We start from the raw sequence: 12386 nt of genomic DNA, 5'->3' as shown, positions 1-12386 counted from the left end.
CAAACAGCTTCGGGCCATCCTGCATTTCAATGCACAAGCGAACACCTCGGTAAAATTCTGCTCCTTCGGACTTAACGTTTAATTTCAGAGAGAGCATTTTCACACGATCGGGCGCTCCGCTTTGCACGCGCGGCCTGGCGCCCGCGGGTGTTGTGCAAGTGCGAAGGCTCACGTATGTACCTGGGAGGGCGGTGCGCTTGCCTGCCGGCAGCCTGATTTGCAGGCAGAAATGGGTAGGTTCACGACGGCCACCCAGAACGGAAAGGACTTTGCAGGCAGGGCTTTCACAGCTCTTGCGATTTGCACCCTAAGACTTCCAGAGACCAATGGCTTCATCCACTCCGAAGGTTCTCGATGGAGGCAGAGGGTGTTTGGGCGAAAGGATGAGCACGACGCCTCCCAGGAGAGCCACCCGGAGCCGGCGTTGGGAAAGCAGGCGGAAGAACACCCTGGAGAAAGGCAGCCCCCGGGGGGTTCCCAAGTCCTCCCCTGCACACCCTGCCACCACCTAACCCCAGAGCCCCCAAAAGCCACCTGCCCCCCCGGCGACCGCAGGGCTGCCGGCGGGAGGGGGCAAGGCTCCGCGACAGGCAGAAAAAGCCACCAAACAAGTTATTAAACTTTAAGCAAACAATGCAGAAGGCGACAGAGGTCATACTAAAATTTAATGAGCCAGTCTTGTTGGCTTCCCAGAAGAACCGCACGACAGTAAAAGCGTGGCTCCTGCAAGGTGCCTGACTTCCAGATATTATCCACAAACCCTCCTCACTCTTTGTTCACCAGAAGAAACGACGTGTGAAGTAGTTCAGCCTCTTCCCCTTTCTCATCTTGCCACAACTTATTTATTCCTGGGACACCTGGCTACCTTAGCCCACCGTTGGTGGAGAAAGGGAAAAAATTCAGTGACGGAGGCCGTGGCAACCATCACAGCCAAACTCCTGGGTGGGCCTGGAGACTACGTTCTCTCGCCGGGGCATTTCATTCTCCCTCCCCAGTGCATTTGCCTCCGTTCTCCCCAAAAGAGGGCTGGGGGTCCCGCAGGCGGGCCGCCGAGCCCGGCACCCTCCCGCCACGGTTCACCGCGGAGCAGCACGCAGGTTCTGGCCAGGCAGCAAAGGAAAAACCAAAACAAGACCGGTTTTTTCAGCTGAGGAGATGCTCCACCTCCCAGTTTAGGATGCAGGCAGCATAGCACCCAGAACTGCACAGCTGCACGGAGCAATTCAAAAATTGTCTTGTTGGACTACAGCGTGCCAATTTTTCAAATTTACAGCCATTTTCAGTATTACAGCTTGTGGCACTGAAGCCAGGAGGCTTTCCTTCAGGGAGCAAGAATTGATGCAGAGGTTACCATTACCGCACGCTACCGCAGCACGGCCTCTCCTCCAGCTGCTGTAGGGTGGGAGGCTAGGAAGGAAGGGACGGGAGGGGGGAGGCTTTAGCGACCAGATTTCATCGGACCTCGGAGCAGCGGGACGATAGCCGGCTACCGCAGGAAACGGGAGCGCAGCGCGCCAGGTCGGAGCGCCCCGTCTACACCGGGGGGGGGTGTTGGCAGCGGTTCCTGCACCATTTTAATATGCCTGGTTGAACTCCAGGCTTACGGCAGTAAATTAGCCCTTGGGCTGGAGCCAGGGCCGTGGTACTCGCGTGCTCTGCTTGCAGCTCACAGAAACGCAGTTAATTGAGGGACTGATTGCAGCGACGCTTTGGGGTCCTGGGGGGGGGGACGACACAACGACACACACGACAGTACGGTGGGGTCCCAGGAGGCACGGTGCAGCGACTGCGGCTCAAAGCACCGCAGCCTCGTTGCTCCGAGCGGGTTCGGCCGGGGGCGTTTTGGGTACAGCTCCGCATGCGGCAGTTCCCCTCGCGTCTCTGGCGTAGGCTTATTTATACGATAGGAAAATGCCGTTCGCTGCTAAGGCGGGCTTTCCCAAAAATCCCCTAGGAAAGCATTTCCGGGCAGTACCTGGCCCAGCTCTGAGCTGCTGTCATTACCAGCAACACCCACCACAGCTAATAGCTGTGTCTAGCAGAAAGAAACACGGCGGCGGTGCCTTTCACTGCCGGGCTGCGAAACCTTCTGCTATGGTGGAGGTTTTTTTTCCATTCCCCTCCCCCTCCCCCCCCCCCAGGCAGTCCTGTCCCCCTGCTCCACGAGTCCCCCGCAGCCTCGCCTTGCCTTTATTATTAATTATTTAGCAAGTATTTATTTTCATTTGCAAACTTCATGATTATTCCTCCAAAAAAAGAAAAAAAAAAAAGAGCTCTGCTCGTGCTGTACGGCGGCTTTCCGATGGGCTGGGGCGGGGGGGGTGTTGCAGGGGGAATGCTGGGGGCGGGGGGGGGGGGGCAGATTGGGGAGGGGTCAGGGGGGGCTGATGGCAATGGCCGGCAGCTGCGGGGCCGCCGGGAGGGGCTATATAAGGGGGTGGGCGGAGGGGAGGGGGGGATGGCCCCGCTCTTTCCGCCAGAGCCCGAGGCGGCTGCGCGGAGTCGCGGTGAGGACGAGGCGGGGGCGGCGCTGCCGGGGGGGGCGAGGGGGGCGGCGGCAGCGTCCGCCGGGGCGGGCGGCTGGGCTGGGGGGGGGGAGCTTGTACCGCTAAGTGCTGACAGGACGTCGCTGTCAACACGATGTTCCGCCGTGATGAACCTTCATCTATAAAGATATTTAATGAATTAGTTAATTAATGAGTGGAGTTTGATTGATGGATCATAGGGAGTTCTCAGCGGGGTGAGCCTGACCCTGGGATATTGCTGCTGTTGCTTAAATGCATCCCCTCGCTGGTCCGAAGCACTCTTGTGTTCTGGCAATTTGCATGCATTAAATGTAGCTCCTTAATAGGATGTAATGTTCGTGAAAAGCCAAAAGCATAGCAGCTGTAACTTAAAAGACAGCCCCATTACTGCAAGCCTTATAATTAGGGTAAGAGGGAGACTTGCGCTGCCATATGTTAAACTCTTTTGAGGTTAATAGCTCTGTAAGATTTTGCAATTTGAAAAAATCAGTCTTGAGGAACGATGACAAGGCTCGTCAATGAGACTGTTCAAATGGGGGGCCGGGGATGCTCTGCCCTGCCGCAGCCTCGCCGTGCAACTTGCCGACCTCGGGAGACGGAGATGTTCGCAGGCGTCCTGGGCCCTGGGTCACCGCTGTCCTGCACTCTTCTTCCCCGGCCTTTCTGTAAAAAAACCCAAACCTTTATTTCCGTGCTCTCTTCCCCTTGCCTGCCCTCCGTGCTGCCCAGGAGGTGCTCGTGGCTCGGCTGCACCAGCAGCAGACAACGCGTGTGAGCAGCCCTTCTCTCTCTGCCCTGCTCTTTTGAAGCCAGCTTGTTTAAATTACAAGTAACAGCTGATGCCTCTAGGTCCCTAGCCCAGTGTTTGGCTGATAACGCTGCGGCAGGAAAAAATAACCCTTGTGCAATACGTGTTCATTAAAGCCCTTTTCCCATGTAATCGCTGCAAAGTGCCCTCTGCTTCGTGTAATTCAAAACCTCGAGCGCGCAAGGGCTCATGAGGACTGGTGAGTGTTCAGGGTAGGTCAGGGCTCCCGGTGGCGGCTGCGGTTTGGAGCCCGACAGGGACCGGGTGGTCTGCGTTTTCTGCCTAGCCCTGGCAGGGAGGCTGCTCCCGGGAGGCTTGTCTCGGTGGGGGGCTGAGAGACAGCGCTTGGATTTTTCCTTCGTAGCTGCTACTGCTGCTTTTCTTCCTTTCCTCTGTCATGTGGGCAAATTATTCTACCTTCCTAGCCTCAATTTCCTCATCCATAAAACTGAGACCAAAAATGTACTTGTTAAGGGTGACACAGGGCCTTCTGAATCTACAAGGGCTTTGAAGTCCTCCTGTTAAAAGCACTGTGGAAGTGCGAGTCATTTATTATGATCATTACGTGAGATGGGTGGCTGTCAGGCAGCAGCTGGGCTGGATGCAGGGACCCTCTGGGGACGCTCGGTTTGCACGCTTCATGCCGCGGCCCATCCTGGTTGCCCGGGTAGGGAATTCTTTGGGCGTTGGCTTGTTTTCTCCTGTTGCTGAACGATGGGTAAATAGTCTTTGTAAGTAGCCAGGAGGAAGAAGACAGGATTAGTTGCTTTGGGGGAGCTAGGTGTGCGACTTGATCGCAGGGTCCACAGCAAGCCTGTTCTGCCCCGCTGTCTGCCGGCTCCGCTCGGGGGTGCAAGGGGCGCACTGGGTACGAGGTGGGGATGGATCCTGGTGCTGTCATCAAGTCAGGCGGGCTGGCTAAATATTAATGTTCTCAGCTACAATAGTGGAAGGTTTTCAGGTCATGCTGAAATCACTTTAATAGTTTCCTTCCCACCCTGCCCCCCCACCTTATTAAAGTGTTTAATTGCTTTCTTATTTAAATGCACCAAGATTTCCTGATATGCTAGTCCATTTGGTACACTTGTTCTCTTTAGGGAAGCTGGAGGCATTTAAGAGAGAAAATTATCTTGAAACTCCAGGTTATTGGGGGGGGAGATATGCGATTGTTAAGTCCTTTCCATCGGAGTTGGAGTATCATGGAGTTTGGGGCCTATTTTCGATGTTGAACTGGGTTTCAGCTTTGCAAGTCCACGACTTCTTCTTTCGCCACTTGGAGAAAGAGGCCTCAGCTCTTTCAGTGGTGCGAGCTGCTCAGTCACCTTCGCTTCTGGGATAGTTCTTGCCTGCTCTCTGAGGAGCCCGGGTGCAAGAGCTGTGGATTCGTACCTGGGAGCTGTGGTTTCAGGGACGTAGACCCCTGAGCGGTCCGACATGTCGGGCAGGGGTCGTTTCAATTGTGTGCGGTACTCGACGTGACAGAGCCCCGGTCTGTTGTGTTGTAGTGGCACCTATGAACCCTCCAGTAGCAGCCGATAGACATAGTACTCAGCAGCCTACCCCTCGGGAACAGGCTGCAAGCTGCCTTTTTTCTTTTCCCATCGTGTGCTCCAGCATCAAAGGCAGAATCGCCATCTTCGGATCAATAGCAAAGCCATTAAAGAGCATCTTCAATTTCTGCGCGTGATGCTGCTGTGTTCATCACTGCATTGGCAACTGTTTTATAACAAGTTCATCTCTTCTTGTAGAGGGAAATACTTCACTGTCCTGTCCTCTCTTCCGCAGGCTGACCGTGAGATGGTTGATCCCCTAGCAAGGAAAAGAGAGGTTAGAGAGATTTTTGGAGCAGAGTAGCTACATGGCTGCGGATTTCCAACATGAAGGAGGAGCTGCCAGCCTACGGCTTGCTCACACTTCAAAATATAGCTGCACTCGGGGCATGAGCGGTGCCAAAGCATGAATAACTTGCTTAGACTGCTTTTGCTCAAGGGGACTTACACGTTTGCAAGCATATTCTAAAGCGTGACTCTCCCACACAGGAGCATGAAAAGCCCCTCGCTGCCCTCTTTCACGTTCTTCTTGGGGATCTGCCTAGCCTGTCATGCTGGCGGGGAGCAAGCTGGATTGGCAAGTCCCAGGTCCGGCTGCAGCCCATCGATCCCTTTAGTACCGCTTTACTCCCGCTCCCCGTTCAGTGGTTTGGTAATTCGCCGGTGCAAAGCGCACGTTCGGTGCCTGGAGAGCAACTGGGGCCTTACGATACGCTCGGGGTATTACTGGCTTTAGTGCCTTGGTGCTGGGACGCTTTTTAGCGCTGGATTGAGAGCTGTGACTGGTCACCTGTAACTGTAAGCCGTCTCCATCTTCCTTCGATTGTCTGTATGGAGCGGGCAGGTGAGGATGTTTTGGTCCTGCGCTCCCCTTGTCTGCTCTTGCCGGGAACAAAGCTGACCCAGCAGCTTGTTTGGGTTTCCATCTGCTGCTTCCGCATCGGAGGAGAACGGTATCTTAGCTCTGAGAAGAGACTGCTTTTTAATCATTTCTGGTCTGCCTGGGGTTTGGGCCTCGTCGCCAGCTAGTAGGAAAAATCAATAATGTTTAAATTATTCAATTAAAAGCGCTGGCTGCCAGTTCCTCTTCCTCCTCCGCAGCCGGCTCCTGCTGGAGGGAAGGTCTGCTGCGTGCGTGCCCCTGGGCGCTGCCGGGGGGGCTCTGGGGAGCCGTACCCCTCCCCGCGGGGGGCCCTGCCGAGAGCCGTCTGCTGAAGCAGCACCTAGCTGCCAGCACTGCCTTGTCCTGCGTGAGGTTCAGGCTCCAAGAGGATTTCAGCAGCTGCGGAGAGCTGGGCTCCTGGCACATTTCCGTGTGCAAGGATGCTTCGGTCGTGCCTCCTCTTCCTCGGACGAAGAGGTTTTGGAGGGTTTTGAGCGCAAGCTGACCTTCTGATAAGAGTAGTCAAAGACCGTGGAGTTGGGGCACGGGGTACCCACCCGCTGCCGATGCTGACGCACATCGGCTGCGTCCCCACTGCTGCTGTTCGGGGCCCGGTTTAGCAACCGGGCACGGGGGGAACATGGATCTTAACTTGATCCTGCACTGACGGATGGGAAAACTCACTTTGGGAGCCTGGGACTTGCAGCCGGCACAGCAAGGGGCTGACTGGTGTGTGATGAGTGAGGACAGTGAGCGTAACGGGAGGAAACAAAACGGAGATCCATCTTCCGGCACTGGTTAAATAATGATGGTGGTGTTTGGACAGCAAAGAAATATCCTTTGGATAGCATGACAGAAAACCTTGTGGATGCTGTCAAACATGCCCTTAGCTCCTCTGAGCACATCGTTGATCTAGTCGCTCTGCGAGGTGAGACAAATAACCTCTGCGGGTAGCGCAAGTCCAGTATCCTCCGTCCCTCTCCTCGCGCGACGGCAGATGCTGAAGCAAATGAGGTTTGCGGGACTCCTGTCGGGGCTCGGGAATAGGCCGGGCCAGAAGGTCCCCCAGCAGCTGCTGACGTCCCGAGCTCTTTTTGCAGAGATGGGTGTTGTCATCCCAGCTGTCCCATCGCCCTGCGACCTGCCACGGGCTCCTTAATCTCCTCCGTGCCCCTCTCTAAAAATAGAGGAGGGTGACACTTGGCTAAGCTGCTCTGAGAGGGCCAGGCGTGCAGGGGCCACGCTGCCAGCGATGGTGGCCCTTCCTTCTGCGGGCAACGGGTGGGGTGGGGTGGCAAGCTGCGGGGGGTTTATCCCAGCTATTGATGACTCTTGCTCGCTGCTTTTCCTTCATCCCCCCCCCAACCTGGCATTGCTGAATGCTGAGGAGGCGTAAATCCTGGTCTGACCTCAAATTTTGTCGCCACTTCCTCAGATTTGCTATTCTGAGCAGCGGTTTAGCTCTCAATTCCCCCGTCAAGCTGGGGCGGGTGGTGGTGGGGTGGGGTGTTGAATAATGCTTTTCCCTATCTTACACCTCTTTGCACCAGAAGGTTTCCAAGCCCTTTGTGAACGTTAACGAAGGCCGCAGGTGAGGGTTAGTGTTCCTGTTTGACAGATAGCCATAAACCGAAAGCCACATGGAAGCAAATCCGAGGCCATGCAGTGCGTGAGCGCCGGGATTAGGGCTCTGCAGCCCCGCTTTTCCCGGACCTCTGCCCAGGCGGCAAGGTCCTGCTCCGTCTGCGCCGGGTTTTTTGGCAAGCGTGCCGCTTGGCAGTTGTCCCCTACGCAGCGATCAGGAGCTGCCGCTCCTCAGCACTTTCAGGTGTCCTGGAGGACAGCAGTGCCGGAGCAATTCGCTTGTGGGCAAGCCAAGCGTCCTAAGTATCTCCTGCCTCTCGGAGCAAAGCATCGGAACCGAGAGTCCTAAATGCGGAACAACCTGTCACGTTGTGTTCCCCAAGGTTTCGTTTCACTTTTTCAAATTATTTAATTGATGAGCCCTTTCTTTGTATACATTCACGTCAAGCTGGTTTCCACAGTAACAACCAAACCTGGAACCCAAAGCTTGGAGTCCAATCCGAGTAAATAATGCCAAACCCAATCTTTGACTATTTAATTAAATTCCCTGTCATGCCCCTTTTATCTTTATTTTCTGTGGATCTTCCACGAACAGATTTCATGGAAACGCGGACTTGAAAGGAAATAGCGGAGGACGCCCTTCAGGGGAGATGCCCAGAAGTAGGCACGGACCCCCTCGGCGGCCTCGGCTCCGCTGACAGCAGCGTTCCAGGGCGGAACAGCTCCTCCGTGTCCTGTAAAGCGTGCGTCGGTAAGCGCCTCCCGCTATGCTGCCTGTGTGCAGCGCCGTGCTGCTGCTGCCTCGTGTTCGATTCGTGACCCGCAGTAACCCCGGGCTCCTTCTGCAGTCTTGTTTGTCAGCGCTACCTTAAAAGTTCATTAGCTTCCCTGGATTTTTAGATCCTATTTCCAGTTTCAGGATCGCTATCAGTCCTAAACTTACCCTCTGATGTACTGCCGCTCCTAGCACAGTGTCATCTGCAAATCTCATAATTCTTTCTATTCCATCATTTTGGTCATGAATGAAAATACTAAGCAGTGCTAGACCTCGGACCCCAGCAGCGTCCCCGGCAAATACATCCTTCGGGTTTGACAGCAGGCCATTAATAAGTCCTCTTTGCATAGAGTAATTTATCCCGTGACAGAAATGCATTCTCTGGTAAGAGCCTGAATGACGCGCTTTTGTACCTAGAGCTTCATTCCAAGAAGCTGTTCCTCCCAAAATGCTCTTCAGAGCAGCGGCCAGCCCCACGACACCGTTGAACAGGAGCTCCATAGCTTACAGAAGGCTGGCTGACTGAAGCGGGTGGCTCCCACCAAGAAACACCTCTGTGGGACTGTCGCTCGTTTGGGGTGCTCCGATGGAGGTGGGCTTTCTAATGCTAGTCCTGTGCCGTTACCTTGATTCACCAGGGATGTACCTTGGAGTCATGTGGAATAAACCGGAGCATAGTCACCACAGGCGTTAGCTGCAGAGGTTAAAGCCAAAGGGAATTCCTCCCCACTAAATCCTCTGCTGTACAGAAGAGGAGGACGGCAAGACGGGTACCTTTGGAGTGGGAGGCTTAAGAAATTGCGCAGTGTGTTCTGTCCCAGATTTACCTTCCCACGCACGGGTCAGTGGATGGCGTTGCAGATACGTTGTCAGGACAGAGAACGGTGGTCTGATTTGGTTGCTTGGAGCTAAGTTTTCAAAGATGCTGTTTGTAAAAAATCTGGCCCCAAACTCTCCAAAGTAAAGGCGACGAGTCCCGGCGTCCAGCCTTGTAGGTGTGATTCACGGCCAGCTGAAAAAGCGTGATTTGTTCTGCCCCCGCCCCCCAAATGGAAAGAATTGCAGGGATTTATTTTTAGAGAACCCCAAATCAGCTTTTCTTGAACAGAACTTTGAGTAGAAGTCAAGGTTTGGGGCTGGGGGAGGGTATCAACGAGCACCCGGTGGCTTTGTTTAAAGTCAGGTGAACGGGGAGGTGGTTTCAATAGCACCGAGTAACAAGTCAGAAACGCGGGACGGTCGGGGGGCAGGTTTTTAGCCTCTTCCCCCCCCCCCCCGATGATGCTGCACGGAGCAAGAGGTTTAGCATCGACAGTATTGTCAACTTGCAGTAATTACCTTGGTTAACCTCTAGGCAGATCAATTATCCCTTCTGACAAGGAATATAATATTAATACCCAGTTGCGTTGGTTTACTTACAATAGCTCTTCGGTACTTTTCCGTGGTATCACAACACGTCTTAATCAGATGGTGAGTGGGCTTAATTAGCCGAAGTATAGGTTTTATTTTTGATTTCTATGACTACTTAATCTAATGGAAGCACATTATCTGCTCCGAGGTCTGCAGTTTTCCATTTGTAATTATTGCTGCTCTTAATTGATAGTGCATCAGGGGTTGTGGCTGCAATATGGGAGTTGAAATATGTCGCCGTTCTCGAGTACGGCTCCTCGTACGTTACGGCGAAAGGGTCTGCGCCCCGTGTGCTTCAGCAGACTGACTCCAGCTTTGAGTTGCCGGATACCCGGCTTCTGTCAGAGGAAGGAGGAAATTCTTTGGGACTGTGGAGTATTCAGCGTCGGTGGTGCGGGAGCTACGTATTGTGAAGTTTATCGTGCCATTTCGTGGTGGAGTTCAGAGAATTAAAATGCCTGGCTATAGTAGCTGGAAGCTGTTCAGGTAATGGAAGCAAAACAGCTTATAAATTTCCAAAACGAGGCCTGGCATTTATGACTAAAACCTCACATTTCAGGACATGCAGATGGTTAGGAAGGAACAGCTTGGAAGGATGGGCTAATATAAAATTATTAATTGTAGCGATTTTGGCACCTTGCTTCAAACAAGGGCTACGGGTGCCTGTTGCAATAGGCGGCAGTTGGATGCAGCCAGCCCGAAGGGTTGGGGGGCCTGGGGGGCACGGTGATGCTAACTCCGGGTTGCTGAGCCACGCTAGCAATTTTCGTATGCTTTTTGTGGCTGGAGCTTGCAAGGTTCTGCGGCTTAGCCTCTCGCATCTTCTGTGGAGACAAGAAACCAGGCTGCGTTGTCTGCTGGGGACAGTCTGTTGCTCCCACGGAGCAGCCGATGCGCAGTAACATGGTGCGCGGTTTGCGAGGTGCATGAATCTCCGTATTTTTTAGATGTGTTTCACAAGCCCCCAGCCTCTTCACGAGGCTTTTGGGTGTTGCCTTTTCCAGCTTCTGCCAGCAGAGGGAATATACAGAAATGTGCCAAACGCTCTTTTCTCCTCTATTTGCTTCCATTAAGAGGACCCTGCTTAGCCGGAGAGCGGGCAGTGGGGCGGGCAGATACTCGGCACCCTGATGTTATCTCTCGGACCGGCTGCGCCCTAGCAAGGGCCTTCCCACACATGTGGCGAGGCAGTTTGTTTTACAAACTATTTGCACAGGTTCCTTTGTGCCTGGCCTGCTTCAGTGACAGGGAGAAGCTGAAGCCTCTTCCCCGGCCTCTCACAGGGTGGCTGAGCAGATAATGTTCTCTAAGCAAATGCCCAAATAACAGGGGTTGGGGTTGGCACTGAGCAGCGAGGTGTAAAAAAAGCAATTTGAGGTGTTCTAAGGAAACGCCAGAGCCTCTGAGATGTGATCGCTTGTCGGAAAGCTGTGCCCACGGCGCAGGACTGCGGCGGGCGCCGGGAGGGCTGCTGGCGAGGCGTCAGCCCCGGGGAGAGCAGGCGGGTGAGCTGGTGGAGAAAGCACTGGAGCTGGCTCGGGAGACGGAGTTTACAGATTCCCTCTGCAATCCTGAGCTCATCACTTCATCTCCTTTGGCTGCCGCAATTTGTTGCTCAATATTGTAAACTGCTCGGGGCAGGGAGAGGCTGTGTCGCGCCCGTGCAGCCCCCAGTGCGCCGGGGAGCTGCTCCGAGCAGGGAGGTGGCACGGGCAGGGCTGGAGGGAAGCCGACGGCTGAGTCAGGGCGAGAGCTGGCTTGCTTCCCCCTTAGCAGAGCGCGAACAAAAAGCACAGAGGCAGAGTTCAGCAGAGCCAGTATCGTCCTCTATTTTCCAGTTACACGTGTGACTCCTTGCCAAACGGATTCCTCTGCACGTGGCGGCATTATGTGTACGTAGCTTTGGGTCTGGGACACGTCCCTTGCCGACGCCCGCTCTGGCCGGTTCTTCCTTCGCCCTGGGCTCCAGCCGAGCCCCCGGTGCGGCGGGTGCCGCCGTGCCTTCATTTCTGTGCGAGCCTGTTGGGAGAGAGGCAGACGATATCTGAGATGGCAGCCTTGCGTTTCTGCTCCATTTCCCTCCAGCCTCTGCCTCCTCCCTCTCTGCCTGTAACACTCATTAGCCGCAGAGAGAGGCAAGGCTGAAGCACTGAACAGAGGCTGTGTGCAACCTCTGAGTAACCTCGCTGCCAAAGCCCATGCCTTTGCACCCCCGCCGTCTCCTCTCCGTGGAGTAATAAGTCCTCACCTCTGTGCCCCAAGCCGCTCCATGCAATACCGGCGTTCCTCGTTAGCACGGCAGAATCAACATCTCTCTCCTTGATGGTGTCTGTTTACATTGGGAACCTTCTGGGGGAAGCTCTGTATTGTTAAAAATAAAAGCAGGGTTATAAGAGACCTGGGGATTCCGTCTTATTTCGAAATCGCACATATTTCAAGTTTAATAGATGAGCTGCTTGCAGCCTTCAGGGTGTCACGGCCACCTGAACGGCCATTAACGTAAGCGGCCGTGTTACGTGGGGACCCCTCGGGTGCGGAGCGCTGGGACGTTTTGGGGCAGCCTCCCTGCTCCGCTGACTCCTGTACAGATCCAGGAGGGTCTCACCGCTCGGATGTGCTACTGGGTTAGACTGTTGCTCTCCAAGTCACTCTTGGAAAGCCAGCACGTGCAGCCTGTGAAACCGGTCCAGCTCTATGTGAAGGAACTGTTCCTCGCTAGACCTTTCATGCTCGCCTCGCTGCCGAGCTCGCGCCCCCGCTCCTGTCTCTCTTCTCCTCCCGCTCTTCCCTGCCTGGCAGAAGAAAGGGCACTTCAATGCGAGGGGCCGCGGAGGAGGTCAGAGCTGAGGGC

The sequence above is a fragment of the Gymnogyps californianus genome, chromosome 25 (assembly GCF_018139145.2).
Source record: "Gymnogyps californianus isolate 813 chromosome 25, ASM1813914v2, whole genome shotgun sequence".
Lineage (NCBI taxonomy): Eukaryota > Metazoa > Chordata > Aves > Accipitriformes > Cathartidae > Gymnogyps > Gymnogyps californianus.
Note: the sequence above shows the minus strand (reverse complement) of the source record.